Genomic DNA, 15468 nt, shown 5'->3' with positions numbered 1-15468 from the left:
AGACATAATACACATCCTATGCCTGTGTCCAAACTTGCTGAAGGAAAGAAGGTCCCTTTTACGGAAAGGCTGGAACATCAATGAGGTCAGATCATGCAGAGCCGCAATACTGGCCTGCTTTGAACCACGGAACACCAATTTAAACTGTGCACTAGTAAGGCTTATGGATCGTGCTGCAAAAAATCTAGGGGAGGGGATCCATCAACAGCAACCTCCACTAGAAAAATAACTGTCAGGTCCTCCTCACAGACAGCCAGACAAAGGATAAACTGTTAGAGTCATCAAACTAACTGACTAAAGGGGCTTAGCACACAGGTTGGCTTATTCGGGGACTCAAATTTTCTCAATTTTTTTAAAACTTGGACACGACCACAATTGCCCCAAAGGGATCACGATCAATGTATCGGTGGCAGGGCAACTACAAGAGACCTCTGACAATCGGGGGGGGAGGGGGCGGGGGTCTTTTACTATAAAGAATTGGGGCTCTATTTTCTTTTAAAATGTAAACTTTTATCTTTTGTAACTTGCAAAGGTTTTTTTAAATCATGCAATAAAGTTTTTTCACTCTAAAAAAAAAAAGAGTGAAGAAATTCTGTCTCATCTGCTGCTTCTAATTCTACCCTATCTCCTTTTATTGTAGTTGTTTTCTCATTCGTACCTGTATCATTCTTTTTATTTGTTATCATCAATAAAGGTACCGCTTTTGTTAGAAATAGCCATACTAAGATCAATAACAAAATACTACTTATGCAAGCTCTACAACATCTTCATTTAAAACTTCGTTTCGGTTGCTCAGTGACTTCATTTCTCGCCATTTTTATCTGAGAAGATAACTTCTCCTTTTACTTTCTTCACTTTGGAATTTGCAAAATTTTGTCTAAGGTGGTCTTAATTTTCCTTCATCAATGTGTGTAGCATCTACTTTTTCTGATTCTTCTCTTAAATCTAAATTTCCAAATTCTTCAAGTATTACATAGGTCCACTCAGGGGCCTTGTATTTATTGTACAGTATTCTCAGTCTTGGGATTCTCCGTGTGTTTCACACAATTGTCTGACTAGACTGAATTTGACTAGTAACTTCATGCACTTGTTCTGGTCTTTCTCATGTTTTTCTTAAATAGTATCTTAATCTTTGTATTCCACCTGGAAAGTTATCACCCTTTCTGACCCTTTTGACTTGTACTGCACTTTCACCTTCTTCGTCTTTCTTTAGAGTTCTTTTATTTTCAGTATGTTTTGGCACAATCAGTTCTTCTTCTTCTTCTGAATCACTTTTTACCTGTTCCTGTTCAGGTCTTATTTCAAATTGTTCTTCTTCTTCTGCCTGAACTTGTTCTTCTTTCTCTAACTGGTTCTGTTCAGGTCTTGCTACAATTGGTTCTTCTGCTGCCTGAACGTGTTCTTCTTCTCATATCTGTCCCTGCTCAGGTCTTTGAATAGTTCTGTTCTCTTTTACCTGAGTATGTTCTTCTTTCCCTGTCTGATCCTGCTCAGGTTCTCGAGTTACTTTGTTCGCTTCTTCCTGAGTGTATTCTTCTGCATCTATTTTATCTATTTATTTATTTTATTTATTCATTCAAGTATTTATATAGCGCGCATCTACCCGATGGCGTCATTGCGCTTGAAGAATCGGCACATAGTGTAAACTAAATGTCATATTTCCAGTCCTTACGTGAGGTTACAGAGTGAAGAGCCATGTCTTTATACCCTTCCTAAAGGATAGCAAATCAGAGGCATTTCTCAAATCAAATGGTAGCTTATTCCACCATCTTGTAGTAAGGCTGAAGAAACTTTTTCCACCCCATCTCTGAAGACGGAACGTGGGCTCGGCAATTAACTTCAGTGAAGTCGACCGAAATGTTCGTCCAGGGATATGCCATTGCGGCAGAGTTCTGAAGTACCTGTAGCTTAGCTACAACCGATTGGTTTACTCCGACCAGAAGCCCATTGCAGTAATCGAGTTTTGATAACACCAAGGATGACACCACAGTTTTCTGTAGGTTTGTTGGAATAAAAGGGAACACTTTCCTTAGGTTTTTCAAGGTGTAATAAATAGATGTATTAAGCATTTTTACATGCTGGGAGAAGGAGAGGGTGGGGCCCATAATGACTCCAAGATTTTTAGTCTTGGCGGCTTGGACGGGGACAGCTCCCAATTCTAATGGCCACCAGTCTGAGGACCATAATGTTGTATCCTTGCCGAAAAGTAAAACCTCTGTTTTATTTGAGTTTAACTTAAGGCAATTTTCAGCCATCCATTCACTAACACTTCTCATGCAGTCCTTGAATTTGAGTGCAGTATCCTGGTTGTTGCTTGAGATTGATATGATAATCTGCGTGTCGTCTGCGTATGATACCAGTTCAAAACCATGGGTTTTGATCATATGAGCCAGGGGAACAACATAAATGTTGAAAAGAGTAGGGCTCAGGGATGAGCCCTGGGGCACCCCACATGGGAGCCTAAAGCATTTTGATTTACGACCTCCTATTTCAACAAATTGTTCCCTACCATGCAGGAATGACTTCAGGAATGCAAGGGCCGAGCCACCAACTCCTGCCTCACAAAGCCGATCAATTAAAATGCCGTGGTCTACCGTGTCGAAGGCAGCTGACAGATCTAACAGTATTAAAGCTGCCGATCCTCCTTTGTCAACTGCCAGTCTGATTTCCTCGATGGTGGTAAGCAAGGCAAGTTCAGAACTATGTTGGCGTCTAAAGCCATACTGGGTAGGATCTAGGACCGGATTTTTCTCAATAAAGGCACCTAGTTCCTGACTCATATGTTTTTCCAGAATCTTAGCCGGTAGAGTTAGGCGGGAGATGGGACGATAGTTTCCGACATCAGTATTGTCTAGATTGGGCTTTTTTAATAAAGATAGAATGGATGTCTTTTTCCATAGCAAGGGGAAAGTTGCTGTTTCAATGGCGGTATTTAGGACCTCTGTGAGAATGCAGGCGAGTGTCTCAACTAAGATATGGCTTATTTTCAGAGGACAAGGGTCCAGTGGGGATCCTGACTTAGTTGCTACCAGAATCTTGGCGGTTAGTTCATGAGACATTAGTGTAAAGTTTAAAAGACAGAGTGGAGTGCGATCAGGGGGCCAAGGTGGACCCGTCTTAAAATGAATTTTCAATATCAGTTCGTGGGGCCTGAACAGTTAGTGTGTTGACCGAATGGCCGTAAATTAATTATAAATAGCAGAGACCTTATCACAAAAATATGAGGCCAAATAGTCACAGAACGCTTGATCTGTTGTGCTTTGACTGGTCTCCTGCAAATGGCTAATTTTCAAAACTGTAGCGAATAGCTCCTTAGAGTTGTTCTGTTCCCCTTCTATTTTTTCTGAGTAATGTATGATTTTAGTGTTTTTGATCAATTCTTTATATTGTGCCAATCTTGATTTGTATTTTCCTCTTTCCCTAGGGTCATAACGTTTGTGCCAGCATCTTTCTTGGCTACGGCAGAGTCTCCTTAATGATCTTAGTTCTTCGGAGAACCACGGTTCCGTGGGTGCAGTCCTGCTAGCTTTACCAGTTCTCTGTGGGATAGTTATATGAGCTGCTGCTGAAATCCAGTTAAGATATTGTAAGGATGCTACTTCTGAATCTGTAGAAAGGCATGGTTTGCTCTGATTCAGTTTATCAGTAAAAGCGTTTTTATCAAACAGCTGCCACAAGTAGCTTTTAAGGTTGCTTGCTTGCCCGTGTTTAGAGCATGTTGAAGGCGGTAGATCGAGGGTTAGCATTACTGTCGAATGGTCTGACCACGTAAGTTACTGTTGAATTTAAGCTGAGGACAATCAGAAAAAACAGCGTCCAGGAGATGGCCCTCAGTATGAGTATGTCCTACTACCATCTGTTCTAGACCTGTACCTGTCACTAAGTCCATCAAGGTCTGTGAATCTTTGTCAGACACAATGTCTAAATGAAAATTAAAATCACCTAAAATGGTGAAGTTTGGAGAATTTACTTTATATTCCAAAAGCTCGCCCATGGTTTGCAGGAAATTATTTCTGGACCCCAGCGGCCTGTAAACTAGTAGCCCATTGAACGAGAAGACATGACTGGCTGCTATCTTAAAAGAGAGCACCTCGGCATGTATGTCTGTGGGGATAGTTTTAAAAGATGCTTTTAAATAATCCCTATAAATTATCGCCAGCCCACCTCCCTTTCTGCCAATACGGTCCTTCCTAGCTATTGCGAACCACGGTGGGATTGCTATTGCCAGGTCTGGGCCTGAGGATTCATCAGCCCAGGTTTCCGTGACAAAAATAAGATCTAAGAAATGAACAAAAAGGCCAAATTCGTACTTATGTTTAATCAGTGACCGTGCATTTAGTAATGCACATAATAGTCCACGAGGTATTTTTTTAGTCTTAGGGTTATTATGACCCTCCTTGTTCCCACCTGAGGGCCTTTCTGACTATCCATAGCAGCCTCGTCTGAAAGACGCTTGACTTTTATATCAGTTAGTTTCAATTTGCAATTTGGACATGTCTGATCCCCGGTACTCTGAAAGCCTCCCAGAAGTGGCCCTGAGCATTGCTGACTCCATTGATGTGCTTCCAGGAGCTCACCTCTGGTATATGAGTACGTAGTTGCTATTCCTGACCCGAAACCGGCAGCAGGGCTGGCGCTGAGCGCGTGCCGGGCACGGACGGGCGCAGACGTGCTTCTTCCTGAGCGCATTCTTCTGTATCTCTCTGATCCTCATTACTTTCCTGTCTTTCTAATCTTGTTCTGCTTCTTGTTTGAACAACAACTTCAGGTCTGTCAATCACTGGTATCTGTCCCTCCTGACTTGTGCTCGGTTGTTCCAAGTCTATTACTTCAGAATCTATCACTCTAGATTCTTCGACTTCACAACCTTCAGCTACTTCAACTGGTTCAATCAGTTGTTCTTTTTCAGTAGGGTCTGGAACTCGTTTGGTATGGCTAGCATGAATCCAATTGGGTAAACCTGCACACATCACTGCTGTAGTAGTGACCAGTATGACTTGACATGGTTCATGTCACCTGGGTGCTAGGCACGACTTTCTGGCGTGTTTCTTCACTACCACCCAGTCTCCAGGATTCAAATAATGCACTGCGTCTTCTCCAAACTGGTGAGAGAAAGAACACACTAGGTCAGCCAATCCTTTGCAAGGAATAGAGAAAAAGGCTTGGCATAAATCAATTACTGTGAACCAGCCTGCATTCCAAGGTATCTGATAAAGGATCACTGCTGGATTGGGCACTACCGGGCAACAAGGCACTACAATTTTGTTGATTTTTCTCAAATCTTGTACTATTCTGTATTTTCCGCTCAGCTTTTTAAGTCCCATTATTGGCGAATTACAAGGGCTACTCATTATTTCTTTCAAAATGCCTTGTTTAATCATTCGGTCAATTTCTGGAGCAACTCCTGCTTTCACTTCTGGACTCATTTTGTACTGTTGTGTGTTTGGATAAACTGCACCTTCTTTCACTTGTACTTTTACATTATCTACATTTGACATCAGCCCAATAGCTTTTCCTGTGAAATCCCATACTTCGGGATTTACTGTAGTTCTCAACTCTTCTGGAATTTCATTTTCAGTTATCAATGAAAACATTTCATTTACTTTAGTACCTTGTTTAAGTAGCATCATTTTATATACAACTTCTTCATCTGGGGTTTGGAAGGTGACACCATCTGGTGTACAGTAAATTGTGCAATTCATCTTGCACAGGAGGTCCCTTCCTAACAAATTTACCGGGCTAGAATCACAAACTACAAATCGATGCATGTCCCTAAAATTTCCAATATGTACTTCCATTGGTTTTGTAATTGGGATTCTAATCTGTTGATTTGATACTCCTACAACTTGGATAGATTCTCCCGAGAGGGGTAGGTTTGGGATGTCTGCAGTTCTCACAGTAGACCGGATAGCACCTGTGTCCAATAGAAAAGTGATGTCATTACCTTCCACTTTTCCGTCAATAAATGGACCTGTCTGATCTACCGGCAAGGATGCGCCAAGCACGCACTCCTCTTCCTCCCCCCTCAGGCACCGTCATTGCGCACAATCCATTCTGTCAGCATCATTCTGTAAAAAATATTGTGTAACCACAGAATTTTTCTTACCACTTTCTCCTTGAACTCCGGTGTTTGCACTGTATTTTAGATGGTTCACAAAGTTGGGCATAGGAGTTGGTGGCACCTGATACTGTGGGGTAACTATCTGCTGCGGCTGATTCATAACCTCTTCATCCTGCATCTGTGGATTTAAATTTTGATTTGGCCCATTATTATTCTGGATACTCTTACACTCGTTCTTCCAATGTCCAAGCTTTCCGCACCCATGTCAAGGAAACTTCTTCTTCTTCCTCTCTATTCATTCGTCCTCTCATTTTACTACCATTGGCCCCTTGATCATTCTGATTCTCCTCTTTCACCTGACTATCAGTCTGAGCATTTAACTTATTTTTCTGCTGTTCTGCCAATTTCACTTGTGCCCACATCATTTTCTCTTTTAACTTCCTATGCCTTGCCTCAATGTCATCCCTGCAATACTTTGTATACTTCAAAATCTCATCAATAGAGTTGCTCTGCCAGCACAACATGTGCTGCTGAATAATCTGACTAATTTCTGGTTTCAAGCCATACACAAACCGATACACAGAATGTCCCATATCCTTATCACCAATGTTCTCAAAACCACTATACTGCTTAAACACCTGTAGTAACCACTCATAGTACACATGTACAGATTCATTTGGCTCCTGAGTAGTTCTGTCTATCTTTTCCCAATCTGTTTCTTTAGGAGGGATTTTCCCTATCAGGAAAGTAATCACCTGGTGAAATTTCTTCATCATCTACTCTGATGGTGCTCCTGTTTTCCCGTCTATAGGGTACTCCTCACTTGGCCAATCAACTGTGAACTTACACTCTGTCCATAAATCAGCAGGCACCACAATATCAAATAAACCATCCAGATCCTTCAACACAACCTTTGAAACTTTCACAAATCTCTCAACCTGTTTGTACAATTCAACGGGTTTCTCTCTCAACCTAGGGAAATTGTTTGTAAATGACAAAATATCCTGTCTGCTCCATGGAACGTGAACATATCCACCTCCAGGAACCTCTCTCATGGGACACAACCTCTCTGCCTTTTCTGATTCTTTTAGTAAGTAAGCAGATGACGCTTCCTTTGCCTGTGCTTCCTCTTCCTTTCTTGTCCAACTGGTTCTCCACTTTTCAATGTCTCCCCATTTCTGCAAAATGTTCATTAATTCTTTTATCTGCAGTCTTCTACCAGACGCATTCATATTTTCTAAATCCTTGTCAGTAAACTCCACTCGATATTGCTTCTGCAATAATTTTGATTTCGATATATCTATTGCAATTTCCGAAGCAACCTCTGTCAATTTCTCATGAAACAATCTCGCATTTCTGGTTATGCTCCTGCATATAAACAACAACTCCTCTTCATTGATAAGGTTTAATCTTTCTAATCCCACATTTCCAGCTATCATCTCTTCCAATTCCACATTAAGTCTGTAAATATCTAAAATCTTTGGTGTTGAGCTTTGTTTTTCTATTCCTTGTGCCCATCTCAATAAATCTTCCGGAGTGACTGCTGTTGAACTCCTAGTTGCTAAAGGTACCATGGACCCTCTTTCTTTCGAATTCCTAGGTGTGACTCTTTTTGGAGTTTTAATTATAGGTTCTCTAATTGGAAGGTCCATTAATGAAATAGTTGATTTGCACTTATTAGCTTGATCATCAGATATTACTATCTCCTTTATTGGATTACTCAAAGGAATTGTGAGGTTTAGGGTTACTTATTTTCTCTCCCTATAATGGAATTACAGGATGTATAGTCACTGGTACTGTCAAAGCTTCAGTATTTGAAATTTAATTGACCTATTTTCTGTGCTACTTCGTCCCTAGTTCTATTCAGTGCTTCTCTTTCCTTATCTTGGAGCACCCTGCTAACTGATGGGTCATGTAAAGTTTGGGGAATTAAGGGTGTTCCCATTACCAGTGCACTTGGGGTGACTCTACTGGGTCCTTCCTGATACGGTGGAGGATTAGTTAAAATGTCTTCCATCAATTCATCATCTGATTCACCATAGCCTGTCACATTTAGGTGGTTTGTTTTCTCTGTACACTTGCTCCCTGACTGTTCTTCAGCCATTAACACTGGGTATACACCTTCCAATACCATAGCTCTTCTCCATTGTTTCATCTGGCCTTCGCATGTAAATATCTGGGAAAAATCCTCTATACCCCTTTCTGCCTCTGCATTTTTCTCATTCATAAGACTCAGTCTCCCATTCATCTAAAGCCTCATACTGAGTTAACCTTGGTCTTGGTTCTAAATCATTCATTCTCATCCTCAAATTCTGAAGAATTCTCCCATTAAACATAACATGTTCTTGAAAAGCTAAAACTCCATCACCTTTCGTATATTCTATCCAATTCTCCAACCACGCACAATTATGATGTCCTCTTTCCATCATCATAAAGGAAGCGGGTGTTTTCGGTGGTGGAATAGGAATTCCCTCTCTAGTCAACATAGGTTTATCTTTCTTAAAGAAATTCTTAATTTTCTTTATAAATGAAATTTTTCTCTTTTCTCCATACATTCTAAATGAACGGAATATATGAAAAAATATTCCGCAAACCCTTGAAGTCCGCTATCTGTGCGACTCACACCGGCAGTCAAATCAGAATCTAACATACAAATTTTCTTAACCAATGCTGACAAAGCTTCTATCTAAAAACCAATCAAAACTCAAGCTTGCGCTGTTTGTTTTAACCAATACTAGCGCGTCTTCTATCTAGTAACCAATCAGGCTTAGGCTTGCACTCGTGGTCTGACCAATGCCAGCGCGGCTTTTGTGATGTCAGTATCGCTCCTTACTACCGACCACTTCTTTACAATCTGCTTCTGTCTCACGCCCGCTGTTTCAACCAATCCCAGTGCAGCACTTTGTGACATCAGTACAACTCCGACGGCTGACTCTCCCTTTACAAGGTAATACAAAAACGTACTCCTTTTACTTTTCTTGAAATAAAATCCGTTAATAACAACATAAAAACATTTGCTACTCTGCCTGTTCCACTAAACAAAAGATAGATTTGACTTATTCTTGAGTTTCAGAATTACTCTTCTTTTACTGCGAGCAAAAACCTGTTTACTCTACATTCAAGCTCGGGAGAACCTGTTACTCCTCCAGTGTTACCCTTATTTTTTTTTTTATTATTTATTCAGAAGTTTTATATAGCGCTGGCCAGACCCAAGGATATCGGAGCGCTTTACAAAAGTCGTTCTGCAAAATATCACAAAATACAATAATAGTAAATAACATGGACGGAGACTTTTAGCAGATTGTGTAACCAAGGGGCGATGAAGACTTGGAATGCCTTCAACGAGTGGCATAGTCTTGGGCAGAGCTCCTCTTCCAAGGAGTAGTGTTATCAGCGCTTCTGCTGCTCCTGACCCTTCGCTAGGGAACGATCTAGGAAAAGGTTTTTGAGCTGACCTTTGAATTTGGAAAAGGATGGGATAGTTCTGATGTGGGGGGGTATAGAGTTCCAGATTTTAGGCGCGTTACCCGCGGAGGACCGGGCCGCAGTTTTTTGTTTGCGAGCCTTCAGCAGGATGAGTAGTGGTGAGTTCGAGCTCCTGAGGATCATGGTCTGGCCGGCTTTTTTGAGTTTGGAGGCCAGTTACTCAGGTTTGCCTGTGTGAAGGGATTGTGCGTGAGGCAGGCTGTTCTTAAACTGGCACGCATTTCAACTGGGAGCCTTTTTAGTTCTATGAGTGCGGGCGAGATGTGGTCAAATTTCTTCACTCCTGTGATCATTCTGGCTGCTGCAATGAGAGTTGTTTTGAGGGGAGCGAGGTGAGACTTTGATGTACCTGTCAGGGCTGCTATTCCATAGTCTAATCTAGACAACACCAATGCTTGGGTGGTTTGTTTGAGGTCATTGGGCGGGATGAAAGGTTTTATTTTGTTCAGTAGCTTCAGGTTAAGGAAGGCGCTCTTGGCGGAGTTCTTAATGTGTTTGGTCATGTCCAGGTTCTGGTCTAGAGTGATACCTAGTGATTTTACAGAGTCCGCCAGGGTGAGGTTGCTGCTGAGCGCATCTATAGCTTTTAGCCATTCCGTAAATTGGGGGTTATCTTCTTTGTTAGAGATGAGGAGTATTTCAGTTTTGGCCTGATTGAGTTTTAGGTGGTTACTTGAAAGCCAGTGTTAGACTTCTCCGAGTGTGTCATTGAGTCTCTGAATGTCCTTAATGGAGGTGGTTTCCAGATAGATCTGTGTGTCGTCTGCATATAGATGGAAGGGGATGTTGGCTTCTTTGAGAAGGGTTCTGAGAGGTTCCATGTAAATGTTGAAAAGTTGCGGGGAGAGCACTGAGCCTTGGGGGACTCCCTTGCTGACAGGGTGTAGGTCGGATGCAAAGTTTTTGATTTTTATTCTTTGGGTGCGGTTATGGAGGAAGGAGGAGAACCAGTGTAAGACCACCTCTTCAAGACCTGCCCTTTCTTGAAGCACCTTAATGAGCAGTTTGTGGTCGACTGTGTCAAAAGCTGCTGATAGGTCTAAGAGAATGAGAAGGCAGCATTTGTCCGCATCAAGTGATTTGTGGATATCATCAATGACGTTGAGGATCGCGCCTTCAGTGCTGCAGCCTTTTCTAGAACCCAATTGGTGGGAATCGAGGAGGTTGATGCTATCCATGTGCTGAGTTAGTTGTAGGAGCACTCATTTTTCCAGGGTTTTGGATAGGAGAGGTAAGTTAGAAACTGGTCTGAAAGTATTCATGTCTTTTGTGTCTAGGCCAGGTTTTTTTAAGCCGTGGCGTGACTTGACCGACTTTGAGGCAGTCAGGAACTACTCCGGTTCTCAGGGTGTGGTTTATGATCTTGCACCAGTGTGGAGCGAGGGAGAATTTCAGCTTTTTGGTCCGTTGTGAGGGTAGAGGATCTAGAGCGTGGGAGGAGGGATTGAATGTGGTGATTATTTTGACTATCTCTGCTTCATGTATCAGTGGGAAAGATTTCCAGGGCTTTGTAGGGGGCTTGGATGCGTTGTCGATTGTCCCAGACGAGATGCTGTTGCGGAATGGGGTGATGTTGAAGTCCATTGAGAGCTCAATCTTGTTGATCTTGCCCACAAAGAAGTTGGCGATGTTGTTGCAGAGCTCTTTAGAAGCCTGCATTGAGGAGGTAGTGGGCTTGGAGGCTTTCTGTACCTGGGCCTGTTTCTTGCATTGCCTAGCGTGGTGCAGAAAAACAATGTTTTTTCGTTGTGGATGTGTTTGTCATACTTCCTGCGGGCTGCTTTGAGTTGCTCCCGGAGGACAGCGGAAGGGTTGTTTCTCCAGAGTCTCTCTGTGGCTCTTAGTTGTCTCCTTTCTGAGTTGATGTCAGTGTTGAACCATGATCTTGATGGGATATTCCTTTTTTTTTTATTTCCGAGGGGCTATTTGATCTAGAATGAACATCATATTCGAGTTGTAGTGCGAGGTGAGTTCAGTTGTGGTGGGGAGATCAGAGGCGATGGGGAGGATCGAGCATATCCTTTCCTCTAGGTCGGCTAGGGGAATCTGGGTTAGATTTCTAGACCATTTGGGGGGGGTCTTGCGAGGGGGCCGGAAAATAATCTTTTGGTTGTGGACTAGGATGTTGTGGTGGTCGGACCAGTTTACGGCGAGGATGTGGTCGATCATAACTGCGTCACGCTAAGCGATAATGGCATCTAAGATTGCTCCTCTATTGTGCGTTTCTACTGAACAGAGTTGGGAAAGATTATTGTCCTGGAGGAGATCGTTTAGGGTTTGATTTAACAGATTATTAGTATCATTCCACCGTAGGTTGAGGTCTCCGAGAATTAGGTTGTTTTAGTCACCAAGTGAGCAGTGAGCAATCAGGTCGGAGAGGTGTTCCCCGAATGCGGAGGTGTTGCCTGGGGGATGGTATAGAAGATGGCAGAGTATTGCTCTATTGTCCTTTGTCTTGATGTTGGCGGTAAGACATTCAATGGTGCTGTAATTGAAGGTGTTCACTTCCATAATGGCAATGCTGTTCTTATGTATGATTGCTATACCTCCACCCCTTTGAACTTTTCTATCCTTGTTGATGATAGTGTAGCTTGGGGGCACCAACACATCTAGGATTGGAGCGGAGAGCTCATTAAGCCAAGTCTAAGTGATGAACACGATGTCAATGTCATGGGAGAGGATGGTTTCTGCTAATTCTGTTGCATGTTTGGAGGCTGATCTGCAATTAATCAGCATGCAGTTGGTAGAAGACCCCACCTTGTTGTGTTTCTTTACGAGGGGGGCCCTGAGTAAGGTAGTGAGGAGGGCCGGTGGTCTTGGGGAATTCAGGGGGCGGAGATCCCTTCCAAAACCGGTGATCACTTGGATCTTGGATTTAGGTGATACTGTGGGGGGAGAGTTGTATGTTAAAGATAGCTCCGCCGCTTCTTTTGTGGACATAGCGACTTTAGTTCTTCTCGCTCTTTGTGCTCGGTTCTCTGTATCGGTTTCTATGGGTCTCTGTGTCAGGATCACGGGGTGGTAGGGAACTCACTCGGACGTGGCATGTTGTCAAGTCTTAGTTGGGTGGAGCTGGTCAGAGTGGGAGTCTGGGGAGGAGTTAGCTTTGGCTGTCATGCCCTGTTGAGGTTGGTTAAGATTTCCCTCAGGCCCAGGGTTATCGTTTCTAACTGGCTTTCAAGAAGGGCGAGACGATGCTCCATGTTTATCGAGGGGGGTGTGGGGGTGGCTTGGACAGGGACGTCCTGGGAGGGGGTGTGCATGTTCGTGTATTGCGGCCTATTGGTGATTGTGCTGACTTTCTATGAGGCCCGTGGGTGGGGGAGTAGGGAGTCATGTCGTGGTTTCCCCCTCCTGTTGCCTATGGCTGGAGAGAGGTAGCTAGAGGTCAATGATTGTAGGAGAGGATCATTCCTGAATTGAGGGTTGGGGTGGTCAGGTGAAGGAGGGTGATGGTGGCACTTGGCGGGGAGTTGAAGCTCCTGATTCATGGGGGCGGAGGCGCGGGTGGCGACTCGAGGAGGGAGGGTGGTAGTTCTGGCACAGGGCGCGGGAATGGATGGTCGGCTCTCCTGGCAAAGCCGGCTGGCAGAGGGTGCGGGAACGGTTGATAGGCTCTCCTGGTGAGGTAGGCTAGCCGGGGGTACGGAGTAGGGCAGGGAAGGTAGGGGCATGTGCAAAGGGGCAATTCGCAGCGAGGAGAAGAGGGAGTCGAAGGCCTCTAGATTCCCATTGCTGGATTGTATCAATACTGTGCCGTTCGTGTAGATGGTCACAAAAGTGTTCCCGCTCCAGATCGAACGGTTAGTGAGTGATGTCGTCAATTAGCAGTTATGTGGGGTGGTCGTAGTTTTGGAGATGGGAAGCTGTGATCTGAATGTGGTGTCCATTTATCAGGTCTTTCAGTGTGGAAGATGAGATCCATTTTTATCTGCCCTTTTGAGGGGCAGTGGTAAATGTCTGCGAAAAGTGATTCTGGGAGCTGTCTAATCAAAATGTGTTTGATGTTTCTTTTCGCTTTGAGTGAGAGGTTGGGGGGAATTGATCGCGAAGGAGTTGGGGCTGAAGGAGTTGGAACCTGTTACTCCTCCAGTGTTACCCTTACTAGGAAATAAGACCAAAGTTTCACCAGCAAACCCTCTGCTATCATTCACACTCTACTTTTATACGAAATAGTCCCTAATTTAACACTGCCAGCCCTGCGTAGCTTCTCAGTCTTATTCCAACAGACGAGCAATCTCACTGCAGTGTGGCTTCTGTCACCACCCGCTATTCCTTTTCCCGGGAAATTCCAGACAACATAAAACAAGACGCTAACTTCTTTTGTTAAACATTAAGCAATAAGCAATACTTGTCACCAAACTAATCAATAAGAACCATAACTCTGCTACCAGAAAACTGATCCAGCGGCGTACCAACAACAGATACCCCACTACCATATACTCGCCTGGGCCTATAAAGCACACTAAGTAAACCGCTGGAGTCAAGTTTATAGATTTTTCTTAACTTTCAGAATTAGTTAATTAGTACCTCTTTTCATCTCAAACAAACCTTTTTCACTGATCAAAAAGTTCTTTCCTCTGGTCGATGGACTAATAGTTGAACTAGTTGAAGTTGATAAAAGACAAAATTCTAACTATTCATTAAACTTTAAAGAAAATAACCACAGACTTGGGAATGTTTAAATCTTTTATCTAAATTTCAAATGCATGTGAACCATTCCAAATACACAGTGCAATCGCCCTCATTCAGTGGAGAGAAAAATCAATTAAATCATCAATCAAACATAACATGGACTCTACGCAATGAACATATGACCAAGGAAAAGAGAGGATAGAGAGAAAAGAGCATATGGCTAAATAACGGAAATTTATATTTACCAAGAATAGTGTGAAGACCAACCCCCTGCCAAAGGGCTGGTGTGGGTCCCCCGGGACGATCAGGAGACAAAGGTTTCACGACAGGAATCAGGACAGGACAGTAGGCCTCTCTAATAACGCTGCACCCTTCTCTGACACTCTCTTCCTCCTCGAGATTCCTCCGCGATCTTCAGCTCTCTCAGCTCCCGTTCCCCACAGCAGCAACTCCCGCTACTTGGACAGCACTCACGAGTCTTAGCATCTGGTTCTCTCCTTCTCAGTCACCGCATTCAGCAAATCTCCATCCGACGGACAGCATCCCGAGCTCTGCTTCTTTCTCTAACTAACTAAGGCATTCTTAATTATACCTTTCGTTCTCCATGTTCCACCCACTAAAGTTTCAATATCGTAAAAATACGCAATATGATTGGTCAGGCTAGGGGGGAAGATCATCACACCATGCTTATATGTCACTTTAATTAATTCGACCATTGTTCGCTAACCCATCCCCTTAATTTGTATTCATATTTCTGGTTTCACACACGTATTTATTTTTATCTGCAACAAATTAACAATGTTCTTCAATGTAAGTCCATTTTCTCAAACTCTTGACCCTCCATTCCCAGGATCTAGCACTCTGCGGCCTTGGCTGTGATTCAAATATGGAGTCATCATTCCGGGTTAATTTCCAGTGGACATGCGCAGTCACCTTTTGCTCAGATCACTCCAGTTATACATGAGGCCCAAATGCGCACTAATAGTAAAGTCAGAAAAACAAATATTAAATTCAAAAACAAATGGTTTCACTGTATACCACCCACCTCTACTCTATTTCCAATTACTTATTAATACTTTTCCCGCATTAGCGTTAGTATAATAAGTTGTTTTCCTTTCAGCTAAGCAGATGCCATGCACGCAAGCCTTCAAGACTCCATTTTTATAGCTTCTGCTCATGCGCAAGAATTTCCCTCCAAGCGACAGCTCGTCATAGATGCAGTTGATGCATGCGCAATAAAGATTTCCCGTTTAAAGCGGTTTTAGTCCTTCGTTTATGTTATTCAT

General features: G+C 43.1%; 1 protein-coding gene across 3 annotated transcripts in view; it reads left to right on the top strand.

Moving 5' to 3' along the window:
* LOC146869698 (saoe class I histocompatibility antigen, A alpha chain-like) overlaps positions 1 to 15468 on the top strand; it is a 274622-nt gene that overhangs the window by 144802 nt on the left and 114352 nt on the right. The gene's annotated exons all lie outside the window — the stretch shown is intronic.

The sequence above is a fragment of the Triturus cristatus genome, chromosome 1_1 (assembly GCF_964204655.1).
Source record: "Triturus cristatus chromosome 1_1, aTriCri1.1, whole genome shotgun sequence".
Taxonomy (NCBI): Eukaryota; Metazoa; Chordata; class Amphibia; order Caudata; family Salamandridae; genus Triturus; species Triturus cristatus.
The sequence above is the reverse complement of the archived record's forward strand: the minus strand, read 5'-3'. Positions and strand labels throughout refer to the sequence as shown.